Source organism: Panicum virgatum, chromosome 9K, assembly GCF_016808335.1.
Source record: "Panicum virgatum strain AP13 chromosome 9K, P.virgatum_v5, whole genome shotgun sequence".
NCBI lineage: Eukaryota > Viridiplantae > Streptophyta > Magnoliopsida > Poales > Poaceae > Panicum > Panicum virgatum.
In genome coordinates this window covers 57,460,075-57,472,898 of record NC_053144.1, presented here as the reverse complement: position 1 = coordinate 57,472,898, position 12,824 = coordinate 57,460,075, and the positions used below count along the sequence as shown (strand labels likewise).

The window sequence follows — 12,824 nt, the reverse complement described above, 5'->3', positions numbered from 1 at the left end:
CAGCGCGGGGGCGGCGCCATAATATAGCAGCGGCGCCCGGGGTGCAGGTACACCACTTACGCTGGCGACCGGCCGGCCCGTTACGTGGGGAACGGTAAGTGGGGGGCGGCTCTTGCGGGCCGTGTGGCTGGTGGCGCGGGCACGTGGGCGTGCGGGCGCCGTGGCGCCAGGCCGCACCACCGTCCCCTCGCGCGGCCGCGCGGGCGACCACGTTGTCGGCGGCGCCCGCCGCCGTCGTAGTATTTTCTAGCTACGGGGGGCCCGGCCGGGGAACGAACGTACGCGCGCGGTAAGTATGCTACTGTTCTACTATGCAGCAGCGACGTGTACTCGATCGCTGGTCGCTATTATGTACTGTACATGTGTAGCTAAAATCCCGATCGGTCGGTCGTTGATCCTCAATCGACCCGGGCGGGGCCCTGCCGGCCACAGTGGCTCGATCGATCACTAGCCTCAGCCAGTCTACGCGCAGCAGCTAGGAATTAGGATCATGCCGTGCCCCCCGATGACACTGGAATAATACTGATGTCTGAAAAACAGGCGAAGATGCACCAAGGTGGAGGTGGTGGTGCCGCTGTGATCGACAGCTACGACACTAAAAAATCAGAGAAATTCCGCTGGCGCGCCGCGCTCGTGACCCGGCCGAGAGGGGATGATTACGTTCAGCTTAAGATCGCTGTTGCACCGAGTAAACGATCCGCCCCCGCTACGTACGGCAGCCTGCAGGACGGCTGCTCTGACCTTTAGTAACTGGCACGTTTTTTTTTTACCACGTCCTGGCTTTGTGCTGCGTACGGCTCCGATCAGGTACACAGGGCAGGGCATGCTTGACCAGCTCCTCTCCCTTCCGCCGGCGCAGTTACGGCCGGCGGCCGATCGAGCTCCCGTACGTAGCGCTCGACCCAAACGGGCAGATGCACCCGTCGCCGTCCGATCGAGTAGGCAAGTACACTGTACAAGTCTACACGACGTACGACGACGGCAGTCACGTCGTCCGCCCCGTCTACAGGTGCTGTTCGCGCGCGTGTACCGCGCGCGCACAGTGTGATCGATCTCGACCAGTCACGTTGCTGCTAACCACCACGAATGCGGGTGCGTGATCGTAGCTCGCGCGCGCGGTACCACGCACGACGGCGCCTATCCGCCCGCCAACCGTCCAGCAGTGGATGGACCTTGCATTGCTTTATGTTAAGAGTAGGATTGAGGGAACGAACGATTGATTCTCATTGATGGATTATGGATTGATTACATATATATATATACAAGCCCAAAGGGCATGGTGTTCCTTGGAATTAGCCTCATCGAGTTGGCCCTTCCGTGAGTTGGCCCTTTCGAGAGATGGCCCTTTCGTGATGGCCCTTTTGTGAAAAGTAATCACCTAATTAATCTAATTAACTATTACAGAAATCAATCACGCACTAAACGCTAAATTTTTGTGGAGAATTTGCCTATGCCGTTAATTGTGAACCATATATTTACTCACTGGTTAAATGGGCTGAGAAAACAACGCAATCATCAGGCCTTAGTGAGAGCATGTGCCATCTTATGGGCGATTTGGCTAACTCGAAACGACATTACTTTTAACTGTGCGCGAGTTTCTTCGTCTCTACAGGTGCTGTTCAGAGGAACATATTGGATCCGGTTTTGGACACTGCTACAAAAAGAAGAGGAAAGACCAATGGTGTTAGAGGGGTGTCGCGCACTTGAGTGCCTTGCCATGAAAGTCTTTGCGTCAAATGGATGGCCATTTAGTAATCAGATTGCCTGTGTTTAAGCACGTTTTAGTCTCTCTTTTTTTGCTACTCGGTTTCGTTTCTTTCGGATGCGTTGTACGGTGTGGTTGTGTTTTCGAATAATTATATGTATCAATCGATACAGAGGCTGGAATATGATTAATATATTCCCTTATCTAAAAAAATCACGCACTAATTTTAATTGTTTCATAAAACTTTATTCCTGTTGTCTCCCCCCCCGTAACAGCGGGAGGGCACAAGCGCACATGCCAAATCGAGCGTTTGTCCATGAAGCACACGTACGGACTCAAATTTTAAGTTCCCAAAGCCATTTTTTTAGTATGCCAGGTCTAAAATTGCCCCTCCTTACATGCAAATTAAATATATGGCACTTAGATCTGCACGCAAGCTAAATAGTAAAGCCTTAATTATTTATCTTAACTATTGCATGGAGTAATTCAGTAAAGAAGGGTATTATAGACTTTTTACTTTTACTCTCCATCCTTAATCTATGAAAAACTCTTGCAGTATGTAGCTATATTATGGACAAAGGGGTCTTTCAAAAAAAATATTATGAAAAAAATATTTTTGGGTTAACGATGATTAATTAATGAATGGGTTGTGAAAAGCACTACTGCAGAATACATCATCGCAAACGCCCCATCACCGCCGGTTTGTTTCGAACCGGCGGTGATAGTCTATCACCGCCGGTTCGTAATACGACCCGGCGGTGATGCTCTCGAGAGCATCACCGCCGGGTCGTATTACGAACCGGTGGTGATATGTTAGCATCACCGCCGGGTTGTAATATGATCCGGCGGTGATGTGTTCTCCACCTATTTTTTTCATTCTCCCCTCCCCCTCTGGTGCACGGCTGCCTCCGCTGGCGTCGCCGGGGAGCCGGCCTTCCTCACCGGTGTGCGGTCGCCGGCAGCCAGTCACGTTCTGGTGCTCCGTCGGCCTTCCTTACCGGCAGTGCCCCGTCGGCTTCCTGGCTGCTCCCCTCCCCCTCTGGTGCACGGCTGCCTCCGCCCCATTTTAGTGGCGGCCTTGCTGGCCTCTTGGCCGGCCATGCTGCCACCGCCGGAGGGGGAAGCCGTTGCTCGAGCGCGGCCAGGCGAGCGGGCGGCCAGTCGCGGCGCCCAGCGCGGGGAACAGGCGCGCACGCTGCGTGCTCGCGGTTGAGCATGCAGCGCCGCAGCAGGCCAGGGCCAGCAACGGCACTCAGCCCAAGGCGGCCAGCAGCTTGGGGGTGCTGCGGCCAGGCCGGCGGTGCCGCAGTGCGAGCAGGAGCAAGTCGACAGCAGCAGCTGGGCCAATTCGGTTTGAATCCTCTCTTTGCACTTGCCATTTAATTCCTGCTCATTTATTTAAGCTAATTGACGGCCACAAGCTGCAAGGTCTGCGCAATTTGTGGTTTGGAAAGTTACAGGACATAGATGGGAGAGGGCTTATGAAGGTATGCATACATGTCTTTCTCACGCGCAGGACATGATGCAAGAGTATAGAATTGGTGCAAGAGTATTGAAATGATGCAGGACATGATCTCTAATCTTGTCGTTCTTTATGCTTAATGCTCACTTTTTAACGGGACATGATGCAAGAGTATAGAAATAGATCATGGGATGAAACCTGCAAATTAACGGCATATAACACATACTATCTGACATTGTTGACATCTTATCATATAACACATACTGCATCAAGGTATCAAGAGAGGGAAATGTGTGTCGGCACATGTTTGGTAGCATATTGACACGAGAAGGTACGCTCTGGTTGACAACTATCCTATCTGGTAAAACATTAGAAGTTGCTAGCTGAAATGCTCTTGCTGCGTTCAGGGCTACTTGAAAAATATTAGTGCTGATATTAGGGCAGTTTTGTGCAAAGAAATGCACAGGCTTTGTAATGCTTGGTCCCAGCCTTTTGGACGTGTGGAATTCAATGGGGTAGGCGTAAGTGTCTTCCATTCTTTTTTCATGCTACTCTTTTGCCCTCATGTTTCGGTTTGCAGACTAAATGACTCAACATCTTGAACAGGATGTCTGCGAATATGGATGCCTGCATTGCCGTAGAGAGCATATCAATTCTTGAGAAGCTCCATTCTAAAGGGTGAGCTGAAATTATCTATACTCAACCGAACATCCTTAATAGATATATTCTACTCCATGCCGTAGAGAGCATAGTGATTTCTGTTGAACATTTTCAGCGACATTTTCTGTTCAATTGCAATATGATCAGTTCATACGTTACGGTTTCTTAGATGGCCACTATGTCATGCGTGCTTGCTGATGGCTAAAAGGCTAATCCAATGTTTAATTTCAACCAGCTAATTGTAGTTCTCATGTAAGCTTCTCCGACTGAAGTTGCTCATTTTTTGTTAATCAGCGCAAAAGCACACATGATTAAGTTAAATTTAGGGGGTAGATGTTTGTTTTAGTTAAATTTAGGGGGTAGATGGCCACTATGATTGAGAATGGAGACCTTTTCATATGCGGCGCTTGGGTTCTTTTGAAACTTAATTGAAGTAGTTCTCTTGTGTTATACTGATAGGGCTTGAAGCTTATGATTTATCAAGGTCATGTAGCTTGTAGCATATGTGCGCCGTCTTAATTGCATGGAGATGCTGTGCTCATCCACTCACGTACCATATAAATTGTATCACCTCAAATGCACGGCAGCTGCAAATGCAATATTTGAATGATGGGGTGTGTGATTGTGTGTTGTATGGTTCCCCTTCTACTAATGAGCTATCACGTGTGGGATTGAGGGAGTCTATTTGTTTATCAGTATCTCTCTTAATTGTTTTCCTTGTGAACATCTGTGCTTGCAGTGAGGATGGAAGTTTCAATTGTGGGTATTCAAGCATTAGAGGTAGAAGAAGACCAGGCAGGGAAGACTTCTATGACATCGACTTCTATGACATCAAATCAAATCATCAACATTTTATGATAAACAAATAAACTTGTTTACATTTGAAATTTACCCGTTTGAAATTGTTTACATTTTAAATTTACCCTTGGCGTTAGCACGGGCATACTTACTAGTGAACTTAGTAGTCACATAGATTTGATTGTCATTTAAAAACATCCATTTGTAGCCTGTAAAATAGATTTGTGCTTTGTAGCCTGTAAAATAGATTTGTGCTTTGAACGGCCATTTGCTTCTTTTGTATTGCACATCAACATCATACAAATAATATGTTAGATACTTAGATATGATGTGCCTCATGCTGCAGTGAGCGATCCTTTTGCTTCATGCTACAAGACCCAATGCATATGTATGAATAGCTCTATTAATGGAGTAACTTTCTGTGTCACTTAAATATAATTATTTCTACTTAGGTTGAGAGAAGGCTAAGAGGTGATTGTATGGACTCTTTTGTTTAATCTCGATGTATGAGCTCATATGGTTGAATTCTGCTGCTATAATTATATATTATATATGTTGTACAAATGATGCAATATTATTATATGGAAATATTTTTTTTGATGGGAAAAAGGTCTTCACCGCCAGTTCGTGTCTTGAACCGGCGGTGTTGATGTCTCCATCACCAACGGTTCCAGATACGAACCGGCGGTGATGGGTGCATATCACCAACGGTTCTGGAACCGGCAGTGATGGCCCCGCTATCACCAACGACTTAAATCCAACGGTACCCAAAACCGTTGGTGATGTACTTTTAGAACCGGCGGTGATAGGGGTGGTTGTAGTAGTGAAGGTATGCATGCTTTCTCTCTATATATTTATATATGCAAAAGATCTATTTTTAGTACTTTCTTTTAGATTATTTTTTAATACACATATATAATGGGAACCTAGCACTTCACTTCATATCTCACTTTAGGAGTGCGTAGCATGGGCAACTTATCATATTTGTTAAGAAAAGGAGGGATTGAACTTTAGTACCCGTCATAGAACTTCCTTTTACTTTTTAGAAAATGAATGTTTACAAGTTAAAAATATTGGACTTAGGACAAATCTAAAATTCATTATATTCTAGGGTCAGAGCAAGTACTTGGTGGGATATGTTGTCTTCCGTCAAAAGTTAAAACAGTTAATAAAATCTATCAACCGCCGGCATAATAAAGAGCGTGTTCCATGATTAATTGTCCGTTTGTTTGTAAATAACGGATTATGATGCTTTAGGTGTCTCTATTTATGTATCTAGCTTATTAACCAGAACAACACATGATGTGTGCAATTCTATTAGGTATTCTAGTTTAGTAGTTATAGCCCACAAATATGATCTGTTTTGTTTAAAAACCATGGGGGTTAGATGGAGCCCCATAGTTCTGGCATGCATGCATTGTGATTATATTTCTATATGCATAATGCTGGTCTATGAATGTAATAACGCAAAATAGATTTCTTAGTTTAATCTCACATTTCATACGCAGAAAGACAATAAAAATAGGATGAAAGTGATACATAGCGCGTGTTCCATGATTAATTGTCCGTTTGTTTGTAAATAACAGATTATGATGCTTTAGGTGTCTCTATTTATGTATCTAGCTTATTAACCAGAACAACACATGATGTGTGCAATTCTATTAGGTATTCTAGTTTAGTAGTTATAGCCCACAAATATGGTATGTTTTGTTTAAAAATACTACTACAAATCGGGCCATTTGTCCCGGTTCCAAAGGGCCATTTGTCCCGGTTTTGGAACCGGGATTCGGCTGCCGGGACAAAAGCTCTGGAGGCTTTTGTCCCGGGTGGTAGAATCGGGACAAAATGTCCCTCACGCTAAATTTTTTTTGCGCCCTGCGGGATTCGAACCCAAGACATATTGCCTAGCGCATGGCTTCCTTGCCAACTCACTTAAGTAGTACATGTGACTCAGTAAAGAATAACTTCCTTTTGAACTATCACGTGGAGGGGCCTTTTGCCCGGGTTGGTAACACCAACCGGGACAAAAGGGTCCTTTAGTCCGGGTTGGTGCCACCAACCGGGACAAAAATATCACCCTTTAGTCCGGGTTGGTGTTACCAACCGGGACAAAAGGGTTGGGCCTTTTGTCCCGGTTGGTGCCTCCAACCGAGACAAAAGACCTATGTCCCCCCCGCTGGCCCGACTAGCCGTTGGACCCGGGACAAAAGCCACCTTTTGTCCCGGACCCAAAGGCAGCCGGGACAAATGGTTTGGAACAAAGGCATGTTCTGTAGTAGTGAAACCATGGGGGTTAGATGGAGCCCCATAGTTCTGGCATGCATGCATTGTGATTATATTTCTATATGCATAATGCTGGTCTATGAATGTAATAACGCAAAATAAATTTCTTAGTTTAATCTCACATTTCATACGCAAAAAGACAATAAAAATAGGAAGAAAAAATTTCCTAGCTTTTGGGAAACATGCTAGCTAGTACGTCTAGAATTTTTCATAGGTAAACTTACTTATTAATTACAGCCAGACTATATATGCAGCAACAAATCTACTGTTTATTTTTCCTCTCTATAGAGCCAGGTATATGATAATAAAGTCAGAAAGATAGAGAGATGTTTGGATGAAAGTTCTCCTAGTGTGGTGGTAATATAAGCCATGACTTTAAATTAAAAGCTATGTCAGCACATCCTCGCTGCACCATTTGAATTAAGTAATCTATGACCAGGGAAAATAAGATCCCGATATTTTTTTTTGAAACGAAAAAAAATATTGGGATCCTATAATAAATTCGGAGCCAAAATACAAATGGATATTATGTGCATTATATGAAATTAATCCCACCGAAGTTGGACTTTCCAAGCCTCGTAGGGCCTTATATGTCCAAGCAGCTAGCAGAAAACATTTTTTATCCAATTGCAACTCCAAATTTAACCAGCAAAATTCTTCTCAATTTTGCGTGCCTGATTGGGCTAGTAACGGCCGTGTCATTGTGCGTGTGCGTGTGAGAGAGAAAGAATAAGTGATCCATGCGCAATGGAAAAGTCATCTCTGAATAATGTGTGGACCCAATGAGTATATCCCGCCATATGCTTTTTCTGTAAACGGCATATTTCCCGTTCTCGCTGGCTCTCAATTGAACGCGGGACAGAGAGAGGCCTGCTGCAAATGCGACGTATTATATATATGGTCCAATGGTTTCTCATTATTATGATCTTTGGACAAGCAACGCAATTAAAACCGAGCACAACAACTTGCCACGAGACTTTAATATTTCCACAAGCATATATAGTCGGATGCGTGTGTGTGTCTATATATATATATATATATATATATATATATATTGCAGAAATACTCAGGCGTGGGATCGAAGAACGGGACTGCACTTCTCGCGTGTAGGTGGCTTCGCATGCAACAAGTAATCAAGTAGTAGATGTGTTAAATCTTGAACCGTGGGTTCTTCACCTAGCTATAGCTGGTGCTGTAGAATATTTTATACTCTCTCCGTTCCAAATTATAGGTCGTTTGATTTTTTTGACACAAAGTTTGACCACTCGTCTTATTCAAAAAATTTATGCAAACATAGTCAAATTTAAATAATTCTTCGAGAATTTGTATCAATAAAGCAAGCCACAACAAAAGAAGTGATGTTTTGCACAAATTTTTAAATAAGACGAGTGGTCAAACTTGAGGTTGAAAAAGTCAAACGACTTATAATTTAGAACGGAGGGAGTATTATTTATGTGTAATGACGAATAGTCTTTGGCAAACTGCCGGAGCTAGCGCGCTTTAATTCATTGCGCCCACCCTGTCGCTGGAGTCTCGACGGGGACGGCAACGGGGAATTCTCTAGCTTCGCATCGAGATGTCTCTCTAGGAAATTTATATTGTCTCACCACCTCGCCGGCGGCGAGATTACACGACGCCGAGGCGACCACGTAGGCGCCGCCGCTTGCCAGCAGCTTTATTTTTATACAAAGTTCCAGGGCTTTTCGTCGCGGAACTGGCCGGCCGGCGAGATCAACGCCCGCGACCTCGCCGCGACTGGCCAGAGGCATTGAAAAGGGCGGCGAGAGCTAGCTACTTTATTTTTCCGGAGATCTCCGGCCGTGATACGATCGACGACGACGGCGCTAGCTGAGGCGCGCGCGATGGGCCACCGTACCCGACCCTATCATTTAGTTCCGCCGCGCACACGTAAACTAACCAAGTGATCGGCCGCCGCGCGCGCACGCACCCTGCTTCGCCGCCATGGTTTTTTTTTTTTGAAAGTTGCCACGAGCACTGGCCCATCATATAAGACTCGTATAGGCATCTGTGCTGACCGCACGCTCACACACAGATGAGACTGTCCGAGAAGTCTCGGAACGTGTCTACCGCGGCACACACACGCACTCACGCAACCCCACACACACACTCTACCTACAGTGCCCGGTCCTCTCAGGGGAATTAATCCCCGGTGCGACACCGCACGTCGTCCCAGCCGGGGATCGAACGCGGGTGGGCAGGCTGGCCACTGCCAGCGCTACCACCGAGCTACACGCTCGTTCGCGCCGCCATGGTTTACATGGTTGGTGTTTTCACCACATGGGCCACCTCCGCGGCTACGTGTACCTCGGACGCGGGAATGATATGATTGGGTACGGTCCAGGCCTCCAGGGGAGGTGGTGATCCAAGTCAAGCGCCATTGTTCTCGAGCGAGCGTCAGCTGTGTCGTCGATCGCCGTAGTAGTCTAGTAGGTATGCGTCGCTGCCGTTGTTCTCGAGCGAGCGGGCGATGACTAGGGTTACCCATATCAGCGAACGGCTGCAACTTGCCTAGCTAGTGGTCTGCGACTGATGATGATGATGATGATGGAAAGTTGGAAACTGCATGCGCTCGAGACGGGAGCGGCCTGAATAATTTGGGGGGAGCGCACAGTTTTCTAGTACGTACATATGAACGACGGAACGAGGTAAATGGACTAACGGAACGGAGCCAGGGCACGAGCATGACAAAACGAGGAAGGACTCGGCCGCGTGCTGACACGGCGAAGACAGGGGCGTGGCGTGGACAGGTCACGGTCCCGGCGCGGCGGGAGGCAAGAAGATCCAGGGGGGACGGCGCAAGAAACAAAACAAGAACCAGCGCCCAGCCGAACCATCGTCAAACAAGAACCAGCGCTGAGAGACCTGCGATCAGACCCGCATGTCAACGAGAGCGAGTCCAGTTACCATTTCCGACTACTGGAAGAAGCTCGCTCTGGCTACCCTGACGCCGCGCGGTCTCTGGAATTCCCGTGCTCCAACCACTTGATCATCGCCTGACTGTCAACCGCGTGGCGTTTCGAGCAAATTTGTCTGCACCTGGAAAAGGACCTAACGTATGGGGGCATTAAAAAGTAATTAGATTAGATCACCAACTGTAGCCATGTAGCACATTCACTCTGACTAATCCCGATCGCCAGGTAGGCAGGCAGGGTGCCCCTCGCGCGTACGTGTTCCTACGGCGCCTGCAGAACCACCTGTGGGCGCAGGGGTGGCCAGGTGAATAGGTGATGGGCCCCGCCCCCGTCTCCGGCGATGTGGTGCCATGGAGCTCCCCATCTTCCCCGGGCGCCGACGAGTGGACCTCGCTTGTTGGTGAAGGGAAGAAGAGGCTGACTCACGGGCCAGGCCGGTCGCCGTCGCCGGAAAGCGCTCCGCGCGCGCCCTTTCTGAGACGGCACGATGTCCCACTGATCGCGAGGGGCCTTCATGCTAGCCGCCACAGTGGCTCGTCAGCGATTAAGGCGTGATGCTGCCGGTGGCCGGCCGCGCGCCGGCCGATGACACCTCGCAATTTGCCGGATACTTTGGCAGGTAGCTGGCGACCGCGTTAATATCCCTCCGCTGGGGCGATCCGTCCTCGGAGTCGGCACGGAACCTGCAGATCCCGTTTGCTTCCTTCCCTGTTGCCGTTTTTGCTTTCTCATCATGGTTTGGTGAGTACATCAGCCTTCAACTTTACGACGTTGTACGTTTTTAATTGGGATCGAAGTGGAATTTTCGGATTGGAGGAGTATTAGTAGCCGTCCACCAATCGCCACGTCCCGTCATATTTACGACCTTACGTGTCTCCCTCTCGCGCACATGCTTGGCCAGCATTGGCATCGGAGTACTTGCTACACCAAGTATTTTAGACCGTGATTCTCACAATACTTCAGCAGTTCAGATAGAGGGTTATGGGCCTATTTGGGTGGGCTAAAATGGACCTTGCAGAGTTTAGCACACTCCATTAGCAGTCCCATTTTTGGATGGCCTAGTGCTAAAATTTAGTATTTTCTCTATTACCACTTGGATCCAAATAGGGTATAAATCTAACAAAATTATTGGCATCAAAGTGTGATATCACTTCCTTGCAAACCAAAAAAAAATGAGGGAGTGCGAGACTGCATACGGTTTATATGGCATGCATTTTGGACAAAAGGCACTATAATAAGAAACTCCCTACGATCAAAAAAATGTGAAACTTTAACTAGTCTCTATAAATCAGAGAAAGAATATATGATTATATACAGGGTTTCACTATAATCCACAAAGAGTGGACCTCCAACATTTCAAGTCTCAGAGATCTGGTAACCTCCGATATTTTTGACAACACGGTTCGTCCTACAAATAATGCTTTTGTCGCATTTGGACAAGCCAGGCGAGACCTATGCAATCTAATCCAACAGTTTGCGTGGGAAATTTGAAGGATTAATTGGATGATAGTTCCTTAAAAAATGAAGATTAATCAACTGATTATTTTCTTTCCAACTTCATGAGTATATTTAGTGGACAAAGGAAACTCAAAAGACAAATGCCTGGAAAGCAATCCAAATAAATTACCTAGGGCACCCTATCCATTTCTTAAGACTACCGATCTTTCTGAGAATTCTTAGGATTGCATTATTTTACGGGATAGTGGTTTCATTTCTTTCTCTAGATGATTTCAATGTACACAAATTTATTGACGATCGAAGTTTGAATGTTCGATGCAAAATGCCACTCTTTTATGACTACATAGAGTGGAAAGTTCAAAATTCTACATCTAAAGTGAATAGTAATGAGTAGAGGTAATGATGAGAGATTTGTGACAAACATGATGCACCACAAATTGTCATGATGTCGACACTACGCACACAGTTTGAGCATAACGTCGACATCAAGATGAGTTATGGCGCAGAAAGAAGAGGCAAGATATCAACATGTGTTGCAATCGTGGTGAGCTGGTGACTACTATTTGAGGTTCGTCAAGAAAGTACCTCCCCCATGCTTTAGTTTGTACTTAGAGGACAACCATAATATGCCTAAAGTTAAATTCTATAAAATCTCATCGTTATTGCATACAGAACATATTAATTCTTATAAAATTATCCCAGACTGTTCCCTCAGATTCAAATATTATTGCTTTAGCCTTCTTTATAGGACCTTTAAAATACTTGTTGTTCGACAACTTCTTGACTACGTTGGTTACATTTTTTAGTCTCACCCATCTTTGATTGTTGTGTTAACTAGCTTGTTTACTCATGCTTGCACACTTTGTATAATATTAATTGAGGGCAAGATGTTTATTTTATCTACCACTTTAATTCTTATGCTCAATTGAAAAAATAAAATATTATGAATAGGCGGTAGCATATGGTCATCATATTAATTCGATATTATTCCATACTACCTACCATGACAATTATGTCATGTCACAAAGAAGAATGGTATGCTAGTGACTGCTTGTTTCGTCTGTTTTATTTACACGAGGCATAATCCATTAATTCATTAGACAAAAAAAGGTTACTCTATAAGTATTCTGTTTGTGATGAAATGTATACTTACAGAAAAATGTATATTTCAGTACAAATCTAGTAACACCAAAGATTTCTCTCAACGAGATGAAATAAATCTTATTGTAATTTTAAACTGCGAGAGTACTAAAGATGTCTCTGTAATGCCCTACAACATACTGGGTTTGACACCATTTAGCGAGCCATCAGATTTTCTTTTGCAGGGACCAGCTACGAACTAACCTGCTTCGTCTACCATTTTTCCATGTCGCCGCCGCATCAACCGGACCACGGGCCATATCAAGCCGTGGATTGAATGTTAACGTGGACGGCCGGGCCCAGACGACGATCCCGGCGAAAGCTACATGATCGGGCGAGCCGAACTCTGAACCTCTGATGATGAAGGCGCCCGCGCAGAGCCTGC

General features: G+C 45.9%; 1 long non-coding RNA gene across 2 annotated transcripts; it reads left to right on the top strand.

The window, feature by feature from the left end:
- The first annotated feature begins 2,860 nt into the window (after positions 1-2,860).
- On the top strand, positions 2,861-4,651 carry LOC120652642. Of its 2 annotated transcripts, XR_005666630.1 has the most exons (4): positions 2,861-3,498; positions 3,575-3,688; positions 3,774-3,845; positions 4,567-4,651. It is a non-coding gene; the product is annotated as an uncharacterized LOC120652642 (long non-coding RNA). The 2 variants fall into 2 exon arrangements; XR_005666629.1 differs by having other exon boundaries at positions 2,869-3,688.
- Positions 4,652-12,824: the final 8,173 nt, after the last annotated feature.